At 34.6% G+C, this 12,061-nt stretch overlaps 1 protein-coding gene across 3 annotated transcripts in view; it reads right to left on the reverse strand.

Moving 5' to 3' along the window:
- EPHA5 (EPH receptor A5) overlaps positions 1-12,061 on the reverse strand; it is a 417,840-nt gene that overhangs the window by 389,167 nt on the left and 16,612 nt on the right. The gene's annotated exons all lie outside the window — the stretch shown is intronic.

Genomic DNA, 12,061 nt, shown 5'->3' on the forward strand with positions numbered 1-12,061 from the left:
TGTTTAAAAAGTCTTGCATTTTCTATTAAAGTGTAAATTATGCATAGCCTACCATTTTTCTTCCCTTCCTTTTCCTTTCTTTTTATTCTTGAAATTTTCTGTCTATATGCCATTATGTGAGGACACAGAATCTGCTGCAGATGAGAGGACTTTGTGGCCTAACATGGGATTAAGAGCCCAAACAGGGAGAGGGGATGTATTTAGGCTGGAGTGCTCTGCCACAGGGTGCTGAAGCCTGAAGAGTGTGACCGTCAGGTGTTGCAATTTTGTTTCATGGGTTGCACTAGCATAGAGTACTGGAATCCGAGTGGGGCATGAAAGGCATTTGGATAGACAGAGAGTATTATTGGTGGTAGTAGACTGGTTATAAAGGAGAGGTGTACTCATAATAGCTAGCTTAGTAAGGATAATTGGAGCAAGATTTCTCACTGTCAGAAAAGGGAGTTAAAATATGGAAAAGGAAAAAAATCAGAATAAACCTCAGGGACTGGATTGGAATTGGAGTGAGCTCATGGTGTTTAAATTATGGAAAGAATTTAAATGGCCATCAACTGTTGAATGGATAAATTATATTATACTTACAGGATGGAATACTAAATTGCAATAAAATAACTAATTTTCAGCTATATGCAACAATATGTCAATCTCATAAATATCTTTGAACAAATTATGCCAGACACAAAAGAATACATACAGTATGATTCTATTCATGTCATGTTAAAAGTCAGGCAAAAATGGGGTTTAGGGGTGCATGTTCTGCTGGTAAAAATATTTTTAAAACTTGGAAAGAATTAAAATCAAGTTCCGAATAGTGGCTACCTTCAGAGGAATGAAATGGTGATCGGAGTAAGGGGCATGAGAGTGGTTTCTGGACTTCTGACAACTTCCTAACATGAGTGAAGGCTACCTAGGTATAGGTACTCTGGTAAATCACTGAATTGCATAATTTTGTTTTAGGTACTAGTTTTACATGTGGTATATTTTACTACCAAAATAAAGGTGATATGACTGTGAAATGGGGCAAATGCCTATGTTAAAAAATATAGTAATCTGGTGGGGAGAGTATAGCTCTGGGGCAGAGCATGTGCTTAGCATGTAGGAGGTCCTGGGTTCAATCCCCACTACCTCCATTTAAATAAATAAATAAATAAATATCTAATTACCCCCCTCAAATGAAAAAAAAATACATAATCATCTTATGCTTGACTAAGGTTTTACAGTTTTCATAGATTCTAACTCATTTATGATCTAAACTAATCTTCATGATAAACTTTAATTGGATATTATTATTCCTGTAGTACAGATAAAGAAAATAACTCTAAGAAAGATGAGATGACTTTTCATCTAGGAAGTAGTAGAGCCGGATATAAAACTTGGTTGTAAGATACAAGTTCAATACTCTTTTTACCATGAGCTCTAGTGCAGTGCCTGACATAGAGAGAGCAATCAATGAGAGTCATTGAGTTAAAACATAAGATATGGATGGATGTCTTCTTCTGTGCCCCACCAGGGCTCTGTTTATTCATCTATTTCTGTAACTATAGCGCTTTATTATAAATGAGTATTTATGTCTGTTTTCCCTCCTGCACTAAGTTCTTTGGGGCAAGGATAGCACCTTATTCATCTCTGCATTATTTCTGCCTAGCGTGTCTGCCACAAAATTAGTGTCCTATGAATAGAAGCTGAATTAATAAATAACCTACTTGGAAAACAAATGTTGACATACATCGAGAAAAATCAAGAGAAAATAACTGCTTAGCTTCATGGGGCTTACTATACATATAAAAGTATATGGATACACTGCAAAGTATTCATTCTTCCTAAAAGCACTTCTCAATTCCCTGCTCAAGTCTTGGTATAGAGATCTGAGGTTTAAACTTTATAAAGATAGTGATGCTATGCTAGCTGTATGCCAATAATTCCTCTTCCAGCAATTAAAATCCTATAATTGCTTTATTTCCTAAATTCTGTAATTAAAAATCCAATTTTTCTCATTTGAAAGAAGGAGCAAAAATGAATATAGAATTACATTTTAAAATAAAAGTTTTTGCAAATGTGCTCCAATTTTTACTTCAGCTTTGTACTTGTATACAATGGTATACAAATGCCTAATTGTATTAGAATAAACTTAACAATTTACCTTTGATATCATGTTTATTAAATGACTGTTTTACTTTTCCTAGACTACTTTTCTTTTCCTTTGCTTTTCATCTTTATACAGAATCTACCTGAAGTGAATATTAGGGGGAAAATCAAAGTAAGGAGATACGCTCTACAAACTATAGGTCAATATAATTTAACAGCAAAAAAAACCTTGATTGTACTCAAACAGTAAGAGATATAATTGATTTAAGTTTTCCCTCTGGCCCTCAAAGAATCAATAAGAAAATGTTAAAACATAATTATAAGTGTATTAAGACCAGTGACAGGGTTGATCAATATGACATTTATGTTGTATTACTTATTAGCAGAAAATTACAAGTTAAAGTAACAAGGATATGACTAAATAGTAACAAAATGTGTTTTGCATTAGAGATATAGCTTGAAAGTTTCTAAAAATTATTCATATTCCACCAAATTAACAATTTATTGTGGCCTGATTTATATAGAGACGAAATTTTGATTGCAAAAATGCCCATTGCAATGAACACAATCTTCTCACATTCAAAATTTTATCTTTTTACATATAAATGAAGATATAAGTTTATTCCAGATGTTTCAAGTATTAACTTGAGATTTCTGATTCTGACCATGTTGGATATTAAATGTAACCCCTTGCTGTAAACAAATATAAAAAGACAAAATACATTTTTGGCACTGGACAACATTAGATAGCATAGGACTGTGGTCCTTGGCTAAAGGGAAACATATGGGGTAAGCTCTGCAGTCATATGGGCGTTTTGCATGGGGGCACATTTGAAACCACAGTACAGGGAAGTGAAGCTTCGCAAGTAGTGACATTAACTAGGTAGAGGAACGAGACTGGAGTTCATGGCTGCTGAAGCTGATGGAATTTACTGGAGTGGCTAATGGAGAGGAGAGATCTGCATAGACAACGAGCCACATACATTTTTACAGAGACTCCTTTGAGCCTTTGGCCAAATAACAAGCTTCATATATTCCATACAAGATCCTGCTAATCCTGGTAGAAGGCACATACTTGGGAACTACAAGCTGAATGCAGATTTTGGAAGTCACATGTTATTGAAAGATGTTAGACTTCTGGCCTACTAGGATGGAGGAAACAGAAAGAAAACTCCAAGAATTTCATCAGAACCTCAGGAAACCCGCTCTTAGGAAATACGGCTATTTATGCTCAGAGTATGGCTTACTATAGATCCACCCAGTCAAAGCTTAAAAACTAAGCTTTGCCAGGATAAATATGAGCCTTATATGCTGACTGCCTCTCAGAAATAAATTTAGTATTACTAGTAGAAAACAACAAAATTTAAATATCCTCAAAACATGACAACTACAATATCTAGCAAACAGTAAAATATTACTAGATATAAAGAGGCAGGTAAATATGACTTAACCAGGAGATAAAAAAAGAGTCAACAGAAGCAGAATTAGCAAGAAAATATCAGTAATTCTTGAGACAGGTCAATAGAAACTATGTAACCGAAGAACAGAATATTTTAAAAAATACTAAAAAAAAAAACATGAGTAGAGTCTCAGTGTTGTTTTGGACAATATCCACAGTCTAACAAATGCAGTCTGAGGCAAAGAACAGAGAAGAGAGATGGGAGCACAAAAATATTTGAAGAAATAATGGCTAATTTCCCCCCAATTCTGATGAAAATATCAACACAGATTCCAGAAGAACAATGACTCTTAAGTGAGAAAAGCATAAAGATAACCACAGCTAAGCATATCACAATAAAATTTCCAAAACAAAGATTAAGAAATATTGAAGGCAACTAGAGGAGAAATTATATACAGGGTGGTAACAAAATGAAAGTTTGCTGACTTCTTTTCAGAAAAATGTAAGCAAGAAGGCAATATATAACATTTTAAAGGGCTAAAAAATGAATTGATCTAGAATCCTATGCCCAATGAGACTGTCGTTTGAAAATGGAATAAAATACTTTCAGATTAAAAAAAAAATCTTTGGAATTTGTCACCAGTAAAACTGCCTTACAAGAAATAGATGGTATCATAAGAAAACTTAGATCCTTTAGAGTGGTGAGTACTGAATGAGGTAAATATATGAGGAAATACGACAAAATTTTCCCCTCATTTCTTAATTTCGTTGAACTATAATTGATTGTTTGGTGTAAAAATATAAGTGAGGTCTGGGGCTGAGCTGGGGATGGAGAGCTGAATCAGTCTCCATAAAAAATGAAGGAGTCTGAATTTTGTTTTCTTTGCTTTGGGTGGGGAAAGAAAAAGGCAAGAAACTCAGGTGAGGGGGTTCTAGGTCCTGGACATAAAGGTGCTGGGAGCTGAGAAGAAGTCAAAGCTGGAAAAGGAGACCAGCAACCTGGATAAAGAATTTTTCCCTTAACCAAATGATGCTTTATGTACACATATTTCCCTTTTTTTTTACTGTTTTGTTCCTGTGCTTTTTGAAGTGTTTAATTTTAATCACGGAGATAGGATTGAGTTCCACATCTTGATTTGTGAAACAGAAGAAAAAAGACAGCCATAAAAAGGGCTGAGGAGCAAAAGGAATTGCGTCCTTGGCAAGAGCAGGAACTCAGAATCAAAAGTAGCTGTATTAACCAGAGGCCTTTACAAATTCATGGAAATGTTGAGAAGGTCATTGTAAGTCCCATAAGAAGCAGATGGATATATCCAATTGTGTTTAAAGTCCCAAGAACAGAGTAACACTGGCTAACATCTGGGTCACATTTCATTGACTGATTCAGTGTATCTCAGGAATCAATTTGACTCAACACTGTTAATTTCCTTCAGTTTAATAGATACATAATTTTACTAAATATCTTCTAATTTTTTGTTCATTTAGTACTTCAACATTTTTTGAGACACTAATGTGGGTAAATGCTTTCAGGTACAGATAAGTTAATCAGAATTCTTCTCATAATGAACACTCATAATAGAGAATATTCATAATCATTTCAAATAATAATATAAGGTAGAAGGAATTAAGGGGAATGAACAGGAATAAATAAAGCATTATTGATGTTCAGATGAGAGGGAAATTTCTTCCTTTTGTAAAAAAAGGGAGATTATCAATGGAAAAAACAGAATTTGCATTGGGCCCTGGGTAATAGGAAGGATTTGATCACATGGTGGTGGGATTCTATTCAGAGTAAGGAGGTGCAAAAGAATGGATGTAGAAGGTACATGGGGAATATGGAGGACATCAAGCTTTTTATGTTGTGGTGTGTGAAGAAGAGAAAAAGGTGAATGAATTATAAGGCTAGAATAGAGTCAGTTTTCAGGAACCATGATTGTCAGTCCTAGGAGCCCTGTTCTTGATCAAGAAGCATTCTTTGCAGGGTTATTTTAGGGGTGGGAAGTAGGGAGTGGGAGGGGGAGCTTCTGAAACTCTCCTTCAGCAATATAATTCTAACAGTGTCTTAGATATTTTGCATAATATTTGGGAAACCATTGCTAAAGTCCTTGAAGAACTCACTTGAATTAAGGAGACTGCTAAGAAATGGCTCATGGATCAGAAAGATTTCAGAAATAGGATGTGTAAAACTAGGCAATACCCAGTTTCTCCATCTGTTAATGTCACCAATAATTCCATGATTATTGAAGATGAATCATAGGCATCATCTCAGATATCACCCTTTCTTTTATCCACATAATTAATCCGATAATACATTCTTAATCTCTCTACCCTTTTCCACCTCCAACAATACCACCTGACGTTCTTGTTTTCCCTGATTCCACTACTGCCCCCTCCCAGCTCACCTCCACTAAACAGCCAGAAAGAACTTTTAAAAAAACTCAATTCAGATCATCTAATTCTCCAGTGTAAATACTTCATCAACCTGACATGATAGTAACAATAAAGTTCTAATTCCTTACTATGGTGCGCAAATCCAACTTGATCTGGCCCATTTAATTTTACAGCTCATTATATTCTGTCCATACTTGCTTTTTAAATGCTCTGGAATAGTCCAAGTTTTTTCCTACTTCTAGAACTTCGCATTTGTTTGTCTTTCTGGCTGAAAGTCAACTTTTAGCTTTGTTGCACAGCAGGCTCTGGCTCATTCTTCAGTAGTCAGTCAAATGTCATCTCTTTAGTGTCACCATCCCTGATGATTCTATCTGAAGTACCCATATCACCCCTAACATTTTATTTTCTATCATGAAAACATAAAAAATTCTTTATGGCAATTAACACAGTTGTTTCTTCCCCATCACTATTTTTTTTTTCTTTGCTTCCTAGCAATAGAGCAGTCTAGAACTATCTTGTTCCTGTGTTTATTTACTTGCTTATTCTTCTTGCAGGATATAGCTACTATACTTTGTCCTTATCTGTATCCAAGGACCTAGAAAATTGCCTGGTACTTGGAAATTGTTCAGTAAGCATTTTAAAAATTAGTGGATAAATGACTGCAATAAAACAGGGAAATTTATTAAAAGCTACTATAAAATATACTGTTTGACTAGGAGAAGGGTTTATTTTTAATAGAACTAATGAATTGGCAATGGAAAGGTTACTAAGAAAGGGAGAATAACAAACTAACTGTGAGATGCAGAGGTTAACACAACTGATTTTAGCACGTAAGTTCCAGAGGTACAAAACACTATGGGCATATAAAGTAAATAAAGCATGTCTCAGTTTCTAGAATTTTCCATATAGTAGCTTATAGTTCTGTGTGTGTAGGTAAGTGTAGAAAGGCAATAAAGCAGATGTCCTTAGTTACAGCTTTAGTTCCTCTGACCCACTAGGTCCTGCTTCCCAGAGTGCCTATAGTAAGTGCGATCTCATGGCCAATAAAAGTGTATACGTCAGTGGCTAATTTAAAAAGAGATGACACACTCAAATGGGTTATAGAAGGAACCACAGAAAGTGTGGGCATAGTTAATGAAAATCAATATAAGATGGTTAAGCACAGTGGGAACCTGTTATCATGCATACGCATGTAGGGATAACAGGAGAGAACAGCTGTCTGAATGCAGTTAACCTGCTGTTCAGTAAGGAGGAAGCTAACAGAATAAGAACCATTACTTCATTCCTCTACTGTCCATGATAAACTGATGATTTTGCTCATTGGCCAACCCAACCAAAAACCAGAGGTCAAGAGAAGCTCTTGCTTTATTCTACAAAATTCCACCTCCTAAGAGACAGAGAAGAATTGAGTGACATACAGTTCTAATGTTTTGTCCTTATCTAGAAAAAATGCCTCATACATTGTAATTCCTCATTAAATATTTTAAAAATGAGCAGATGAATGACTATAAATAGGATGTCATCAAACAAAGAAAAGTTATTTAGAGCTGCTATAAGATATTCTGCCATTGTGACTAGGAAAATGGTGATATCTGAAGGTATCTGAGAGGCAAACAGTAGCTGTAGCTAATTCAAACAATGTATTCCTGTATCTACCAGTTAAAGAGTGCCTGCTATGTGCAAAGCATTGTTCTAAACTCTTTACAACTCAGTGAGACAGAAACCTGAGGAACCACAAAAGTGACTGTTTTAGGTTGCACAAACACCAAGTTTTGGACTTGAGACTTGAACTCATGTCTTCCCAATTTCAAAGACAATCACTTTCAAAAAGGAATACTGCATACCAATATCTCTTTCTCCCTATGTTCATTAATTTCCAAAATTATTTTATTACTCTCATTCTCTTTTTCTTCTATAGATTTAAATTTTTAAAGATTTAAATAAAATGGTTTCTAAGACTATGCCAATTCTGGCATTCTGTTTATCTAGATAGGTTATAATTATTTGTGTAATATTATAAGAAAATGAAAAAGATTTGGAGGCAAAACATGTAAAATACTAAAGGAACACAAAAGCAGTAATAATTACTCCTCAATATAACCTGTGTTCCTAAATATTCAGAAAAGAAATGTCAAAAGATAAAGTCAATAGCATCTTTACTTCAGTGACAATAATTAAATTACAGTGTGGATACAGTGTTCTTTATGAGTTGAAACTCCTTTTTTACTGGGTGATTTATCACATATGCAATGAATCTACCTAATGAATAATGAAATAGATACTACCAAGTTTGAATCTCACTGAAGCTTGTCCTTTAATTATATGGGTTTTCTGAGCGTTGGTGTCATGTGATACCAGAGGGTCTATCTAAGAGACTCGTGGACCAAACAATGTTTGAGAGTTACTAAAAAACTGGAGTATGTCCATATTTTATCACACACTTTAATGTGAGTCATAGAAATTTTTCAGAATTGGATCAAAAGTAAAAGAGGCCTTTATTTGGAAGTAAGCTCTGCGGTTCCGGCCCAGTAATGTAGAACACTTTACTTAACCTTGTGACCATACTTTACTAGGCTTTTGTGAGGATTAGATTATACAGGTTATATAAAGTGCTTATCATTGGGTTTGACCTAGGGAAGACATTTAATAAGTCATGGCTACAATTATTAATATACAACTATATTAATATAGGATTATAACGGATAAATCCTTTCTTAACATTTAGCAGAAATTCTTAAATTTAGTCAATTTCCCATAGATCTGACTCAGTTAAACAGTTAAGTGCTATCATGTTAAAGGGATATAATTTGCTTAAATACAGTTAAATCATCACTCTAATGATCCTTTTATGATCTATTTATCAGTGCCTTCTTTCATAGGATTAAAAAAAAACAAGCAAACTCTACTTCCTTTAGAGTTCTTAAAATCTCTAAGTAGCTCCCTTTTAGTTCATTTTCCAAGATATGTAGGAATAGAGGCTAAAGTGAGGTACTAACAGTTCTGCATAGCATCGAAAGTTTGAGTTTTATCTCAGAAAATAATGGGGTAAAAATAGGAGTAGCAAGGTAAATATACCATACTCATATTCGGGGGGAGAGAGTGTTAAATGCAGAGAGTAAGGAACTGCTAAAGACTGTAATAGATGATTTAACACATATAACATAAACATGAAATATGATATATCATAAATATGAAATATGATCATTTTTATTATAAAATAACATATTCTCACTGAAAATATTCAAGTGATACTTAACTATATAAAGCAAAAGGTGGAAGTGAGACAGCCCATTCCCCCAAATGCCTTTTTCCCCATATATTTTGTTTGTGTGTGTGTATGTGTGTATATGTATATATATGTGTATATATATGTATGTATGTATGTATGTATAAAATTCCAGTCTTGCTTTAGATTCTGCCTCTCAAACATTTCTAGGAATCCAAGGATTATTTTTATGTGTCATCTGAATATAACCTAGACCTCTCTAGATTGCAGCAGAGTAGGTATTTTTCCTACTATAAGTCTCAGAGGTGATTTTATAGGTATGACTGTTTGAGGCTAGCAATGCCATCTCCAACATATGATAAAACACCTGGTTGGAGAACCTGCCTTCTTTACTATGTTGAATATTGTGGATGTCACTCCTAGTTATAGACACACTGTAAAGTGAACTCCAATGAGTCATGTCCTGTATAATCTCCATCCCCTGAGTGCTGCTCAACATGTGACCTGCTTCCCACCAACAGAAAATGACAAAGGTGATGAGACAGTCACTTACATGATTATGTCACCCTTTATATGACTCCATCTTAGTGGATGTGAGGGGGAGATTCTTCTCTTGGCCTTGAAAAAGTAAGTTGTCATGATATGAAAAGACCTATGACAGGGTCATATGGTAGGAGCTACAACTTGCCTTTATGAAGCTGAAAGTGGCTATACTGGACAGCAAGAAGATAGTCACCTTAATCTTGCAGCTGAAAGAAACTGTATTCTGTCAGCAGTCACATGAACTTGGAAGAATCTGAACTCCAGAAAGGAATGGAGGCTGGCCAATAACTTGATTAATTGAAGTCCTCTGCTGTGAGATAACAAATACACCTTGTTTTAAGCTGCTGTGGTGTGAACTGTACTGATGACCTCAAAAGATTCATGAATGGTAGCCTCTGGATAATCATACATATCTCCTGATTTTCATCAGTGAATTCCACATCATAGTGGTAATTTTTCTTCCTCCTCCACATAGACACTCACATGTGGTGATGGTGGGAGTAAAGGGAATAAATGAAAAGAGTATCCAGGTTGGCTAAATATTGCACTTGGAACCAATTCAAAGACAAAACTATGCAGTTTGATCCCACCAAATTCCTCTATAAAGGGTGATTTTCATTCAGAGGCCTAAATGAATGCACTTCCAGTGAATCACACAGATATGTTGGTGTAAATCTAACCCAACTGGAAAACAGATCAAGTTCTCAAAGAACTCCTGGGCTTTTTACAGATCAGGATATTGGGTTGTTCATTTTGAATTTAATTTATAATTGGAACTGATTAGAAATTAAGTTCCTATTATGAATTATATAAATTAAGATGTGAACTTTTTCTCTTACTCTATGCTTATAAAAATCTATACTTCTCCTCGATTATTTTTCCTAGTTTTTCCAAACTCTTCTGCTAAAATTTTACTATACACATGCATGCAATAAAGCACCTATATATTTTATATAAAAATAGGAAAATGCTATACACTTTCACCAGTTATAAATATATTATAGCATTTTTCTAGGTTAGTGTAAGTAAACATACACTGTATTTTTGACTGCACTGTAACACATTGAAAGTACTTACACACACATATGTACATATTTGTGTGTGTATATTATATATATATATATAATTTAGTTTATTTTTTGTGACTTATTTTTCCCTCTGAACAAAAGATCTCTTAAAATAGATTGGATTATGCATTTTTAAAGCAAAAATAATGTATTCTTCCAAAATTCAAATAATACACAAGCACGTGGAGCAAAGAGACACTTGTTTAAAAGAGAAATAACATGAGTGAGGTATTTTATACACTCTTAGTTAAACATCTTTTGATCCAGAAGTTGTTAGCTCTCAATTTAAAAGACAATGCTGTGGAATAATAATTATTTCTTTGTATAGATCTCCTTGGACAAATTCAATTTACCTCTTCATTATGCATTATTTTTCTTAGCTGATTTTTGAAATATTTTGTAAGAGACTTTTGGTAAATAACTATGCCATACACTGGCAATATCTGAATAGCCATTTCAGATTTACCTTGTCTATACTGAACTTAAGGGAGGTATATAATTCTAGCTTCAGTTACAACTCGTTGTCTATTAGAGACAGCTCTCAGGATTGTCCAATATTTGAATTCCAACAAGCAAATATGATATATTAATTCTCTTGCATTTGTAGAATGTACTTATGCATCATCCTGTTATATTTCTGGGAAGATAATAAAAGGCCCATATTGCTTCTTGGTTTATCCTGGATAAGCATAATTTCTGGCACCACTAGCTAAAAATTTCTCCTGGGCAGTCATTTCTCTTTCCATGCATGGAGAAGGAGTTTACCAGCATTAGAAAGAAACCTAATCTCCAGACCCTCTCCAAAATTTCAATTCTAATCAATTACTTCAACAATCATGAAAAGCTGCTGGGAGGCCTTAGAAAATCAGAACAGAAATCAATCTCAGAGTAGTGCTAGTAGAGAAAACTAATTTGTGTGTTGTAGTTGAGTGTAGAATGTGCATTGAGAATTGGGATGGCTTTGTAAGGTGTCAATCAAGCTAGGCTGAACTATATTTCCCAGAATTTCCTGTATTGTGTTTCCATCAGAGTGAGCAACAAGAGATTTGTCTTTTTTAAATTTGAAAGCCAGAAGACAAGAAGCACCTATTTGGTTGCTCACTTACTTATTGTGGATCTGCTGACTCACATCATTGGTGTGAAGTACCAGCTGGGCCTGTGATTGTTCTACTTTTCTTGAAATTCTTCTTCAGCTTTTCTGACGAGCTGTGCATGTTTAGCTTTGTGACAAAGGCTCCAGTTTCTGCAAATTTTCCTTGTCATGAAGGGCAGAGGCAACAAGAAAGTATGTGGATTTCAGTACGTCTTTGTGGGGTTCTAGCTCATGCTTGAGGGTTCCAGCCTGCTCAT

Source organism: Vicugna pacos, chromosome 2 (genome assembly GCF_048564905.1).
Source record: "Vicugna pacos chromosome 2, VicPac4, whole genome shotgun sequence".
Classification (NCBI taxonomy): domain Eukaryota; kingdom Metazoa; phylum Chordata; class Mammalia; order Artiodactyla; family Camelidae; genus Vicugna; species Vicugna pacos.